This window comes from Neofelis nebulosa, chromosome X (assembly GCF_028018385.1).
Source record: "Neofelis nebulosa isolate mNeoNeb1 chromosome X, mNeoNeb1.pri, whole genome shotgun sequence".
Lineage (NCBI taxonomy): Eukaryota > Metazoa > Chordata > Mammalia > Carnivora > Felidae > Neofelis > Neofelis nebulosa.
Genome location: NC_080800.1, coordinates 5,355,364 through 5,368,790, shown reverse-complemented (window position 1 = coordinate 5,368,790; position 13,427 = coordinate 5,355,364). Strand labels below are relative to the sequence as shown.

At 40.7% G+C, this 13,427-nt stretch overlaps 1 long non-coding RNA gene across 6 annotated transcripts in view; it reads right to left on the bottom strand.

Moving 5' to 3' along the window:
- The window catches only part of LOC131503113 (uncharacterized), a 545,963-nt gene that overhangs the window by 453,661 nt on the left and 78,875 nt on the right, over window positions 1–13,427 (bottom strand). Inside the window, exon 1 of one of the 6 annotated variants that reach the window (XR_009257331.1) lies at window positions 6,610–7,263. The exons of the other annotated variants lie outside the window; for them this stretch is intronic. This is a non-coding gene — a long non-coding RNA (uncharacterized LOC131503113). Of the gene's footprint in view, window positions 1–6,609; window positions 7,264–13,427 lie in introns of those variants that run through there. 6 annotated transcript variants of the gene reach the window in all.

Below are 13,427 nucleotides of genomic sequence, written 5' to 3'. Positions count from 1 at the left end.
GCTCCAGGCTCTGAACTGTCAGCACAGAGCCCGATTCGGGGCTCGAACCCACAAACCAGGAGATCATGACCTGAGCCAAAGTCAGACACTTAACTGACTGAGCCACCCAGGTGCCCCTCAAGATGTCATTTTAAAAACTGGGAGCAATTTTATCTGGATGAGAATCTAGTCACAGGCCTCCGTGCAATGGAACAACAGTGCTCTTGAGCTGTGGCTTAAAAAGAGAAAGGATGCGATGTGTGAGCGAGCTCCACCTCATACTGTATTAATCACAAATTCATGCACAAGGACACAGTCTCTTTCTATCAGCCTGCCCTCCCCCAAAACCAGAATCTGCTTCCTGCTTCTGGAGTCCCTACCAGATCTCTTGTGTTACCCACACATTTAACTAGCAACGGACCTGACCTGTATACCCTTCACCACTTGGCCGCGAAGTCACAAAGAACATTGCTTTATTTTCTCTTGCATAGACTCTGGCACCACAGTACCCACGTCAATGTTTCATGGTAGGAAAACTCCCACAAGTTCATCAATGAAAATTATTTCCTACCTGTTGCATTCTAAATTGAGCAAAGCCTCACCACACAGGTATTTGTTGTTGGTGAAACCAGACCACCAGAAAGCATAAAGTCACGCCATGCACAACAGTCAGAAATAAAAACTTGTTGAAACCAAGATTACACTATATGTTAAGTGACTAGAACATAAAAAAAAAAAAAAAAGTAGGGGCGCCTAGGTGGCTCAGTCAGTTGAGTGTCCGACTTCGGCTCAGGTCATGATCTCACAGTTCGTGAGTTCGAGCCCCGCGTCCGGCTCTGTGCTGACAGCTCACAGCCTGGAGCCTGCTTCACATTCTGTGTCTCCCTCTCTCTCTCTGCCCCTTCCCTGCTCATGCTCTGTCTCTCTCTGTCTCAAAAATAAACATTAAAAAAAAATTTTTTTTAAAAAGTAAGAAAGAAAGAAGGAAAAACTCGTATGGTCAAGAATGTGGATCAGAATTTTGCCCTCAAGTATCACTGGCATCTAACGGACAGTATCAAAGTCGATGGCCTCTTGGCTGCCACTGTTTGAAACTCATTAACACAATTCTTTCTCACCCAAAACCAAAAACCCATTCCAAAATGAAATTTTATAATGAAACAAAGAAAGGGGGAACACCCATAAAGGACACTGGGACACTTCTGACGATCGACAAATACTTGTGCCAAAACCAACGATCAGTCACATGCTGAACTCTCTACTTGAAACATTTTTTGGCAGAATCTGTCTTGCTAGTGTTCATAAAAATGAATAGTAACACTTTTCAAGATTCTTAAATCTCAGAAACACCTTTTATTGAGTGTGACTGTGCAGGCTTATTACATAGGGGCTGGTTTATATTACAGACACTTGGGGCCTTTGGTGCTGAACTCCTATTCACTGAACCAAAGCCTTCTGGGTGTGACTGCAGATTTGTGTGTGTGCAAAACCCACATTTTTTAAATCATTTCACACCAAACCCTTGGTTCACCTTGGCATTATATAGTAAATTGCCTGTGTGCTGATGCCTTGGATAAGTTCTGGCACTGCTGAAAAGTTCTATTCTGACTTGACTGCTTACCTCCGAGGTGCCATGTCTTAGGGATGGCGGATAGGAGGCATTCTTTCCCCCAAATCTGTCCATTCCTGGGTTCAGATATTCAATGTGTATTTAACTAAGAGCAAATATATTTGAAAGGCTTCTCCAAATAATCCTATCTCAAACATTACCCAAATCTAGTCTGTTCATGGTTTAGATGACAGAATTTAGGTAACCAGAACCTGCGTAGTGAAGAACAACTTATAAAGACAGTTTTGCACATATTTGTTTGGTGTACTTGTTGCAACACTGCTCTAATTTTCCTATTAAATTCTGCATGTGTGGTGATGATGTATCAATCAGGGCAGATCTCAGAATGTAATGCTAACGAAAAGCATGAAGGAGATAACATTATAGCGTGTTCTCTTTCAACAAACTATTTAGCTCAGCTCCACATTCTTTTTTCTTTTAGAGAGTGCACATAAGCGGGGGGACAGGGGCAGAGGGAAAGGGACAGAGAATCTCCATCAAGCTGCACGCTCAGCATGCAACCAGACGTGGGGCTCAATCCCACAACCCTGGGATCATGACCTGAACCAAAATCAAGAGTCGGATGCTCAACTGACTGAGGCACCCAGGCGCCCCCCACATTCTTTCATTCAGTTACACAGGTATACATGTGGCTTTGAAAGGAAAGATGTAAACATTGGTACGTGGGAGTTCTAGTGGGTACATACTGAGGTTCAGTGGGCTCAGCAGGGACTTGGTAGATACTGAGGTACAATGGGCTCAGCAGGGACTGGTAGATACTGAGGTCCAGATGGGCTCAGCACAGGGCTTGGTACATACTGAGATCCAGATGGGCTCAGCAGGGACTGGTAGATACTGAGGTCCAGATGGGCTCAGCAGGGCTTGGTACATAGTGAGGTCCAGATGGGCTCATCAGGGACTGGTAGATACTGAGGTCCAGTGGGCTCAGCACAGGGCTTGGTAGATACTGAGGTCCAGATGGGGTAGCCGACTCACTCATCACAAACACACGGTTTCCCCAGGAGGCAGGCTGTTTACCTGCTGCTTCGGACCAGTTCTCAGAGCAGCCAATGCCCGCGCCTATCACCCTTCTTCAGGGTCCCGACCTCTTGCTATCTTGCAACTTCCCAACCAGTCCCAGGCTAAGTGTGCTAGGGATTCTCACTGCCACGAACCCCAGGACGTGCCAAAGAACATAAATTACGAACAAGGGACACTGAAATGAAGGCAGGGAAGAAGGAACGAGAAAACACACGATGAAAACCAGAGACAGAAAGGCGGGAAGAGGAAGAAGGTTTCCAAGCATGTGAGAGGGATTATTGCACATGCTCTCATACTGAGGGGAGTAAGAAAACAGGCTCGACACTTAAAGAAAAAAGAAACAAAGTGGTCGCCATCCAGGGTCTCACAATCCCACATCCACTCCATTAGCACGTCAAAATTTATGTGCATGCACAAGACCCACACCCCCAAGCCACAGAACTTTCCAGAAATTTCTTTAACAATCTATTCACACCCAGGGACACTAGATGTCTCATTCGGTTAAGCATTCCACTCTTGATCTCAGCTCAGGTCCTGATATCAGGGTTGTGAGTTCAAGCCTTGTACTAGAGTCTGCACTGGGCACGGAGACTACTTTTCAAAAAAGGAAAAAAGGAAAAGAAAAGAAATCCTATTAAAAAAAAAAAGAAGAAGAACTTATTCATACCCTGAAGCAACAGAACTTTCCAGAAATTTCTTTAAAAATCTATACACAGCCCCAAGTCACAGACCTTTCCAGAAATTTCTTTGGGATCCACATTAGAAACAAGTCCTAGAACTCCTAACATGTGGAAAAGGATTTAAACAAGGCCGTGAGCATCCTCCTGACAGTCTTGGCAGAGGTCCGATTTCCCACCCTCCTCAGATGAGTGGGGCTGAAGTAGTTCTGTTAGCAATTTTTAGTCTCCATGTTTTTGGAAATAATGCGTTTTACAGTAACCATTTTATGGATATGCAAAAATGTGTCCCTGAGCAATATCAGTGCTTGAACTCGCGGCTATAAGATATTAATTTCTTCTGATAGGCATTTAACTGACTCCAAAGAAGGACTAGTGACTAATAGGCCAACGTTCTGGTTGACGTGGACTTGTGAGCAAGTGCGGCTTAGTAAGTCATGAACCCTCTCCTCCGCGTGGTCCTTTCTGACAGTTACCTGGAGGAGAAAACAGATGTTCCAAAGGACAAGACTTTGAAAGAACAGTCAACGCATTAGAAGAGAGAATCCGATCTCAACAATTTGGAATGAGCTCTTCAGACCAACGTGGTTTATTTCTAATGCAAGGACACAAATACTGTATCAGTGTTGATAGAAACCCAAAAATAGCAATACAAAGGATAAAAAAGTCTATCCTCAATCCTGCAACATCATAATATTTTAATACATTTTTATTTGATTTGCATAGGCATTATTTTACTCCAAATCTTATTTTAACAAAATGGCGAAATAAAGCTTTGAATCTATGATTAAAAAAACAAATCCATAAATATTACGTATAAAGTAGTATGTAATACTACTTAAAAACCCCACTTTGCTGTAAGTTCAGTATAAATCAACAGTGTAATTACTGTCTCAAAAGCCAATGCAATTTCCAGTTCATTAGTTGGGGCTATGAACATAAAGAGACATAATAAAGGAAAGCTCCCATCCACTCCCCCTCTTTACACTTCCCCAAGGCTGCTGTTCTCAGACCAGAGCCATTTGGTGTGGGTAATGGCAAGCTGGACAGATGTTCCCAAGGCTGAATCTAATCCTGACAGCGCTGGAACCCCTGAGCAGGAAGGCAGGGGCAAACATCTCAAATATCAGAAATAGCTTCGTTTGGAAACCATGCTACTCAGTGTTGCCTGGAAGGAGACCACAAGAAACAAGGCAGAGGCACTGCAGAGAGATCTTTTGTTTGGGAACGAGCAGGGACATTCAATCTCTTCAGAGATGAAAGAGGTTGTCTCAGAAGGTAGTGATTTCCTTATTCCTTAGTGAAAGTTTGTGTAGGGTTTTTGGTGAGAGTATCTACGAACTGAGAAGACGTTTGGATTCGAGAAGGTAAGTCCTTTCCAAGCACAACATTCTGTAATCTTTATTCCTTAGAGACCCAAATTCCCCAAAATTAATAGTAACATTTTGGTGCATTTGCTCTCCTTCTGTCTTCTGCCCACCTTCCTACTGCAGTCATGCAGAATGACTATGACGCTTTCACAGAGCACAAGCACCCACGACTTCCCTGCTTATGAACTTGACCGACGTGTTGCCACAGCTCTCTAAAGGAGCAGACACAGGAGAGGTAACTATTTTTACATGTCCACATCTCCCTGTCTTCTTTGGCGTATTAGAGGACAACACAATTTTGTTTCACAGCCCGGCAAAATACAAGAGTGTTTCCCAAGTAAATTGAAGAGGAAAGCATCTGGCGAATCCAATATTTTCTGATTTTCATTGAAGCCTCGCTATTCCTTTCTACTTGGCTTTGCCCTAACCTACTGAAGCCAAAAACAATTAGAATACAAAGAGGGTTTTGAAAACATTTGAACTTAATTCACAGAGTTAAAGGTAAGTGGACGTTATACACCCAGAAGCCAAGCTATGAGTAAGGAGTAAAATACAGACCATAAAATGATTCCCTTGAAATTTCCTACTGTAACAACGACCATAAAAATTCCAAGTTTCACGAAGCGAAACGCAATACTAAACACCTGACTAAAAGGCACACTGTTAAACACATCATAATTTTTATTTTTGTAATGTTGAGGTCAGCCTTGAAAATTCAGAATATTCCCAAATCAATTTACCTCACAAATACTTAAATGAACGCTCATCCAATCTGACAAATTTGTGTAATTTCCCAATAAGCATGAACAGAAGATCTTCCCACCTGGCAGTGGGATAGGAGAGCACGCAGCCAAATGGGCAGTATTCGAGGTGGCTGGGTGGCCATCCAAGACGGTGGAGGAGGGGATTATAATCTAGGTAAACGGACAGGAGTGTTGCTACCTTTAAAACCTGTTCTTTATGCCTCTGGATTACATCATGATGATCCAAGATGTTAACAGACTGTGTTTCTAAGCTGGACACGGAGGTGACTTTGGCCAATACGCTGAATTTACATACCGAATTCATCCACATCCTCTCAGGACTTATTTAATAATGCTGGTCTTCCTTTAATCATTTCTGGATTCACTGCTCCTTTATGCTGCCCTCATATCTGAAATCTTTTACAGTGGGTTTTTTAATTTTTCAAATAGATTTTATTTATTTTACTGGAGTTCAGTTGACACCCAATGTTGTATTCGTTTCAAGTGTACAACGTGGTGACTCTACAATTCTCTACGTTCCAACGTGCTCACCACGTGAAGTATGGTCACCACCTGTCAGCAGACAACAGTATTCCAGTATTAGTGACTATAGTCCCTATGCCGTACTTGTCATTCCCATGAGTGGGCTTTACAATCGTTTTGAGCAAAGAAAGGCCAGTAGATACGGCAAATTAATGTAACAGTTGATTCAATTTTCAATAGAAAAAAAAATCACGCAATGTTTTCTAGAAATAACACTTGAGACAGCCATCACAAGACAGCCCCCCAAATCATGTTTTGAACAAGTTCATAGGCTCGCCCCATGCAGCCTTGCAAATACCAATCAGAATCAGGAAAGAGTGTTTCCCAACCACCAGGCTGAGAACTGAAGCTGCTAACAAGAAGCTGTTGCAAATCCATGAAAGCGTTATTCTGAAAACCTAATTTCCTAAACTGTATTAACTTATCTAATGGCTAGATGAGGATTTATTTGCTATTGTATTTGGGAGCTACAAGGAGGCCTGCAAATCTTCTGGAGGCTATAAAAGAAACTGAAATATATTATAGGCATACGCTTTTAGTCTTAAGAAGATAATTTTCAGTTAACACACAAGCCTGTTAAATTAATGAACTATCAGTGCAGTGGATTCCAGTCATTTTGCCAGAGCTCTGACAGACTTCAGAAGTACCTTTGCTCTCCCTGCAATGCTTCTGCAGCTGTGAGCCCCTTCTTCCCCCAAAGCACACAATCCCGCGCTTCTCTGGCCTGCTGCCTGGCCATCTCCGCTTGACAAAAAGCAGCTCCTCTTCCAGCAGGCTGTACCAGCCTCTCCCAAATGCTAAGCACCTCATTACTCCCGTCACATGTCTGGCTTGCACGGCAACCTAGGGCCTGGTGTTCATGTGGGTCTCCCGCTTGTCAGCTACGCACTGTTAACACATCATTCCGACAGGTACTTAGGGGCCCCCAGCTTCTCCGGGTCACATGCCTCTCAGGGGCTCTGCCTAGTAGTCAAAGGTGTTTGGGTAGAACACAAAAAAGGCTCATTTTATGCCTTTTCCAGTTACCATCACTGGTCAAGTCCACACTTAAGCAAGTGAGTGGATTAACCCTTGCAACCCTCACATTTGAAGAAGACTGAGTAAACGCTGCTTTGTGGGATTACATGGTGAGTCTCAAAACTCTACTGAGGGTATCCTGTATCCTGTATGATCTACAGAAATTCATCTGAGGAGCTAGCTTTAGAACAACTGATCTAAAACTAGAATGCCTTGTTTTTCTTTCTATTTTCAGACTCTAACACAACTCCTGGTCCTGGGTTGTAATCACTATGTGCTCTGTCACCTCAATATTTTAACTAATTAAAGAAAGATAGATGGATACATGGACCAATCAATCAAGGAAAACCTGACTGGTTGCAGTGGTTTTGCCACTGGCCAGGAAATTGTGCTTTTATTTCGTTTTCCTCATTTGTTGTCGCCTCAACATAGGATTCTGCATTTTATTTCAAGTTACTTTTAAAATGTATTTAATTCTATTGAAAGCATGTATTTTATCACAAAAAAAAATGCTTAGCTTGAATTAAACTCAAAATTAGTGAGGTCATCAAAAACTGATTATCTCCAAGGCTAGTAGTCAACCCAACCTCCTACAGCAAATATGTTCTAAAATTTTATGAACAAAGAAAAAGTTTTCTGAAGCAAATATCTAACAAATGTCTGCCAGCAATAAACATATTCTAGATTCCAGATTACAGGTCAGTGATCTTTGCAACTGCTGAAAAATACCTTCAATGTTATAGACAAGGTCTTTGCAGTTTTAGTCAGACTTTCAACTTTGTGATGATGAAATTCAGAATAAAGACAGACTTATCTTTAATTGTGAATAACCCACGTGTAACTACTGACCTTGACCGTGTCAGTCTGACAAAATGCAAGCACAGAGTACACACAGTCCCTTTTACTTTCACATTTTTCTAATAACCGCTGCCTGAAGCCCAGAGCTACTACTTTCGTAACACATTAAAAACCAAAGATGAATTTCAATCTGTTTTTAAATTCAAAATAAATTCCAATAAATAAAGAGAACAATGTGGGGCTTACAGTGTTCTAGGATCACCTGTAACCCTAATGATCAGTGGTTCTGGCCAGGAAGTTTCCTTAAACAGGACTCCAGATGTTATCAAGTTCTGAATCTTCAGCACCCAGCGCTCCCCTGCACATATATTGGGAGCTCAAAAGTACTCAATAAATTAATACAGAGGTGGATCTTGTTCCTATCCCTGTTTTCAGAGAGGACCATCAATGACTCATCCTACCATCACCTCCTGGATCAATGCTACATTAACCTACATTTGGCAAATGCTATACACACACAGTGTGTATGCATGTGTGTGTGTGTGTGTGTGTGTGTGTACACATATGGACTGCTGTAAACAGTGGTGCCAGCTATAATGTGCAGATTCTGACAGATTCTGGTTCTAGAAATTAAAGACAAGTACATTCTTTAAAATACAGACAACACAGGAGCACCTGGGGGGCACAGTCAGTTAAGCATCAAACACTTGATTTTGGCTCAGGTCATGATCTCACGGTTGTGAAATCAAGCCCGCGTTGGGCTCCACATGCTGAGCATGAAGTCTGCTTGGGATTCCCTCTCTGCTTCCCTCTCTGCCTCCTGCCCCCTCAAAATAAATAATAAACATCAAAACAACAACAACAACAACAACATAGACTGATAGAGGCTGGGAAGATGGTGGAGTGAGAGGATCTTAAACTCACATCATCCCACAGACACAACTAGATAACACTCACATCAGCGTAAGTATCCGGAAAATGACCCACAGCCCAGCAGCACAACCTACACAACTAAAGGTAGACCAGAAGCCCCACTGAAGAGGCTGAGAAGGGCAGAGACACTGTAGGGAGCAGAAGGCACCCTATTTACACCAATGGACATTTCATCCAAACAGAAAACCAACAAGGAAAGAGTAGCTCTGAATGACACACTGGACTAAATGAATGTAACAGATGGACTCACCACATTCCATCCTAAAACAGCAGAATACACATTCTTTTCAAGTACACATGAACATTGTCCAGAGCTGATCACATATTAGGCCACAAAACAAGCCTCAACAAATTCAGAAGGATCGAGGTCATACCATGAATTCAGACCAGAGTGTTTTCTGACCACAACACTATGAAACTAGAAATCAACCACAAGAAAAAAAAAAAAAAAAAAAAAAAAAAAACTGGATAGAGCACAAATAACATGGAGGTTACATAACATGCTACTACATGATGAATGTGTCAAACAAGAAACCAAAGAAGTAATCAAAAATTACATGGAGAGAGATTAAAATAAAAAACACAACAGTCCATAATCTCTGGGAAGTAGCAAAATCTGTCCTAACAGGGAAGTTTAGAGCAATACAGATCTACATCAAGAAGCAAGAAAAATCTCAAATACACAACCTAACCTTACACCTAAAAGAGCTAGAAAACAAAGAACAAACAAAACCCAAAGCCATCAAAAGGTAGGAATAATAAACATTAGGGCAGGGGTACCTGGGTGGCTCAGTCGGTTAAGCGTCTGACTTCGGCTCAGGTCATGATCTTGCGGTTCGTGGGTTCGACCCCCGCATGAGGCTCTGTGCCCTGACAGCTCAGAGCCTGGAGCCTGCTTCAGATTCTGTGTCTCCCTTTCTCTCTGGCCCTTCTCCTCTACAGCTCTGTCTGTCTCTCTCTCTCTCTCTCTAAAAATAAATAAACATTAAAAAAAATTTTTTTAAAAAGATTAGGGCAGAAATAAATGATATAGAAACTAAAAAAAACCAAACAACAACAACAAAAACAATAGAATATATCAATGAAACCAGGAGCCGGTTCTTTGAAAATATCAATAAAACTGATAAACCTTTAGCCACACTCATTAAAAAAAAAAAAAAAGACTCAAACAAAATAAGAAATGAAAGTGAAGAAATAACAACCAACACCACAGAAATACAATTATAAGAAAATATTATGAAAAACTATAAACCAACAAATCGGACAACTTAGAAGAAATGGATAAATATCCAGAAACAAAAGTGAATCAGGAAGAAATAGAAAATTTGAGCAGAATGATTACCAGCAATGAAACTGAATTAGTAATAAAAACTGCCAAAAAACAGGGGCACGTGGGTGGTTCAGTCAGGTAAGCATCCGACTCTTGGTTTCAGCTCAGGTCATGATCTTGTGGTTTGTGAGTTCAAGCCCCACATCAGGTTCTGCACTGGCAGCACAAAGCCTGCTTGGGATTCTCTGTCTGCTCTCTCTCTGCCCCTGCCCCACTCACACTGTCTCTGTCTCTCTCAAAAAACAAAACAAAACAACTGCTAAAAAGACAAAAATCCAGAAGCAGATGGCTTTACAGATGAATTCTACCACACATTTAAAGAATTGATACCTATTTTTCTCAAAATATTCCAAATATGAGAACAGGAAGGAAAACTTCCAAATCTACTTATGAGGCCAGCATTACACTGATACCAAAACCAGACAAAGACACCACAAAAAAAACAAAAGAAGAAGAAAGAAAAGAAAAAAAAAAGAACTTTATGACAATACCCCTGATGAACACAGATGCAGAAGTCCTCAACAAAATAATAGCAAACTGAATCCAACAACACATTAAAAAACATCATTCACTATGATCAAGAGGGATTTATTCCTGGGATGGAAAAGTCATTCGATATTCACAAAACAATCAACGTGATACATGATATCAATAAGGGAAAGAATAAAAACCATATGATCATTTCAAAAGATATAGAAAAAGCATTTGACAAAGTACAACATACCTACATGATAAAAATCCAAAATACAGTAGGTTTAGAGGGAAAACACCTCAACATAATAAAGGCCATATATGAAAACCCCATAACTAACATCATAGTCATGGTGAAAAACTGAGAGCTTTTCACCTAAGGTCAGGAGCAAGACAAGGATGTCCACTCTCACCCCTTTTATTTAACATAGTGCTGGAAGTCCTAGCCATAGCAATGAGACAACAAAAATACATAACGGGCATCCAAACTGGTAAGGAAGAAGTAAAATATCCACTATTTGCAGATGACATGACATTAGATACAGAAAACTGTAAAGACTCCACCAAAAAATTACTAGAATGGATCCATAAATTCAGTAAGAAGGCTAGATACAAAATCAACATATAGAAATCCGTTGCTTTTCTATACACTAATATTAAAGCAGTAGAAAGAGAAATTAAGAAAATAATCCCATGTACAAATTGCCCCCAAAATAATAAAACAGCTAGGAATAAATCTAACCAAAGAGGTAAAAGACTTACACTCTGAAAAATATTAAACACTGATGAAAGAAATTGAAGATGACACAAAGAAATAGAAAGACATCCCATGCTCACAGGTTAGAAGAACAAATACTGTTAACATGTCCATATTACCCAAAGCGATCTACACATTTAACACAATCCCTATCAAAATACCAACAGCATTTTTCACAGAAGTAGAACAATCCTAAAATTTCTATGGAAAAACAACAGACCACAAGTAGCCAAAGCAATCTTGAAAATGAAAAACCAGTCTAAAGGCATCACAATTCCAGACTTCAAATTATATTACAAAGCTGTAGTCATCAAAAACAGTATGGTACTAGCACATAAACAGACACACACATCAGTGGAACAGAATAGAAAGCCCAGATATAAGGCCAAAAATTATATGGTCAATTAATCTTCAACAAAGCAGAAAAGAATATCCAATGGGAAAAGAACAGTCTCTTCAACAATAATGGTGTTGGGTAAACAGAACAACTATATGCAAAAGATTTAACTGGACCACTTCCTCACATCAGACACAAAAATAAACTCAAAATGGATTGACAACCTAAAAGTGAGACCTAAAACCATAAAAATTCTAGAAGAGAGCACAGGTCATAATTTCTCTGACAATGGCCATAAGAACATTTTTCTACATATGTCTGCAAAGGCAAGGGAAACAAAAGCAAACATAAATTATTGGGACTACATCAAAATAAAAAGCTTCCAGGGCACCTGCGTGGCTGGTTAAGTGTCCGATTTCGGCTCAGGACATGATTTCACGGTTTTGGGTTCGAGCCCCATGTCGGGCTCCGTACTAACAGGTCAGAGCCTGGAACCTGCTTCCGATTCTGCATCTCCCTCTTGCTCTGCCCCTCCCCCATTCGTGCTCTCTCTCTCTCTCTCAAAAATAAACAAACATTAAAAATTTTTCTTTAAAAAATAAAAAGCTTCTGCATAGCAAAGCAAACAATCCACAAAACAAAACAAAACAATAACCTAATGAATAGAAAAAGATACTTACAAATGATATATCCAATCTGGTTAGTAACCAGAATACATAAAGACCTTATATAACCCACCACTCAAAAACAAATAATCTAATTTAAAAATGGAAAGAAGACACGAACAGACAGTTCTCTAAAGATAACATAGAGATGACCAACAGATACTTAAAGACACGCGAAACACCACATCATCAGGAAGACGGAAATCCAAAGCACAATGAGATAATCAGCTCATACCTTTCTGAATGGCTAAAATCAACAACAGAAGAAACAATAAGTGTTGGTGAGGATGTGGAGAAAATGGAACCCTCTTACACTGTTGGTGGGAATGAAATTGGTGCAGCTACTGTGGAAAACAACACGGAGTTTCCTCAAAAAGTTAAAAGTAGAACCACGCTACAGTCCAGCAATTGCACTAGTGGGTATTTACCCAAAGAATATGAAACCACTAATTCAAACGGATACATGCACCCTGATGTTTATAGTAGCATTATCAACAATAGCCGAGCTATGGAAGCCGCCCAGATGTCCATCAACTGATGAATGGATAAAGAAGAAGTGATTGATACATATATATATATATATATATATATATATATATATACACACTCACACAAAGGAAGATTTATCAGCCATAAAAAAGAATGCAATCTTGCCATTTGCAGTAACATGGATGACGGAACTAGAGGGAATTATGCTAAGTGAAATAAGTCAGAAAAAGACAAATGCCATATGATCTCACTCCTATGTGGAATTTAAGAAACAAAACAATCCAAGGGGGTAAGGAGACAAACTAAGAAACAGATTCTTACACACAGGGAACAAAGTGGTGGTTACCAGAGGGGAGGTGAGCGGAGGGAGGGGGGAAGTACGGGGTGGGGCTGAAGGATGAGCACTACCATACGGAACCGTGGAATCAGTATCCTGTACACCCGAAACTAATGTAACACTGTATGCTAACCGCACTCAAATGAAAATGCTTAAAAGAGGAAAACAGCAGGAAACACAACGTGGTAGATGATCAACACAAACTGTGAGTTACACAGACTGCGAGTGCTGTGGGAGGAGAGGGTTAGCGTTGGCGACAATGGCCTGCGTGGTGTTACGAGAAACCATTCCAGGACAGGCCAACGCAGGGACAGCAGGACACGACCCAGGC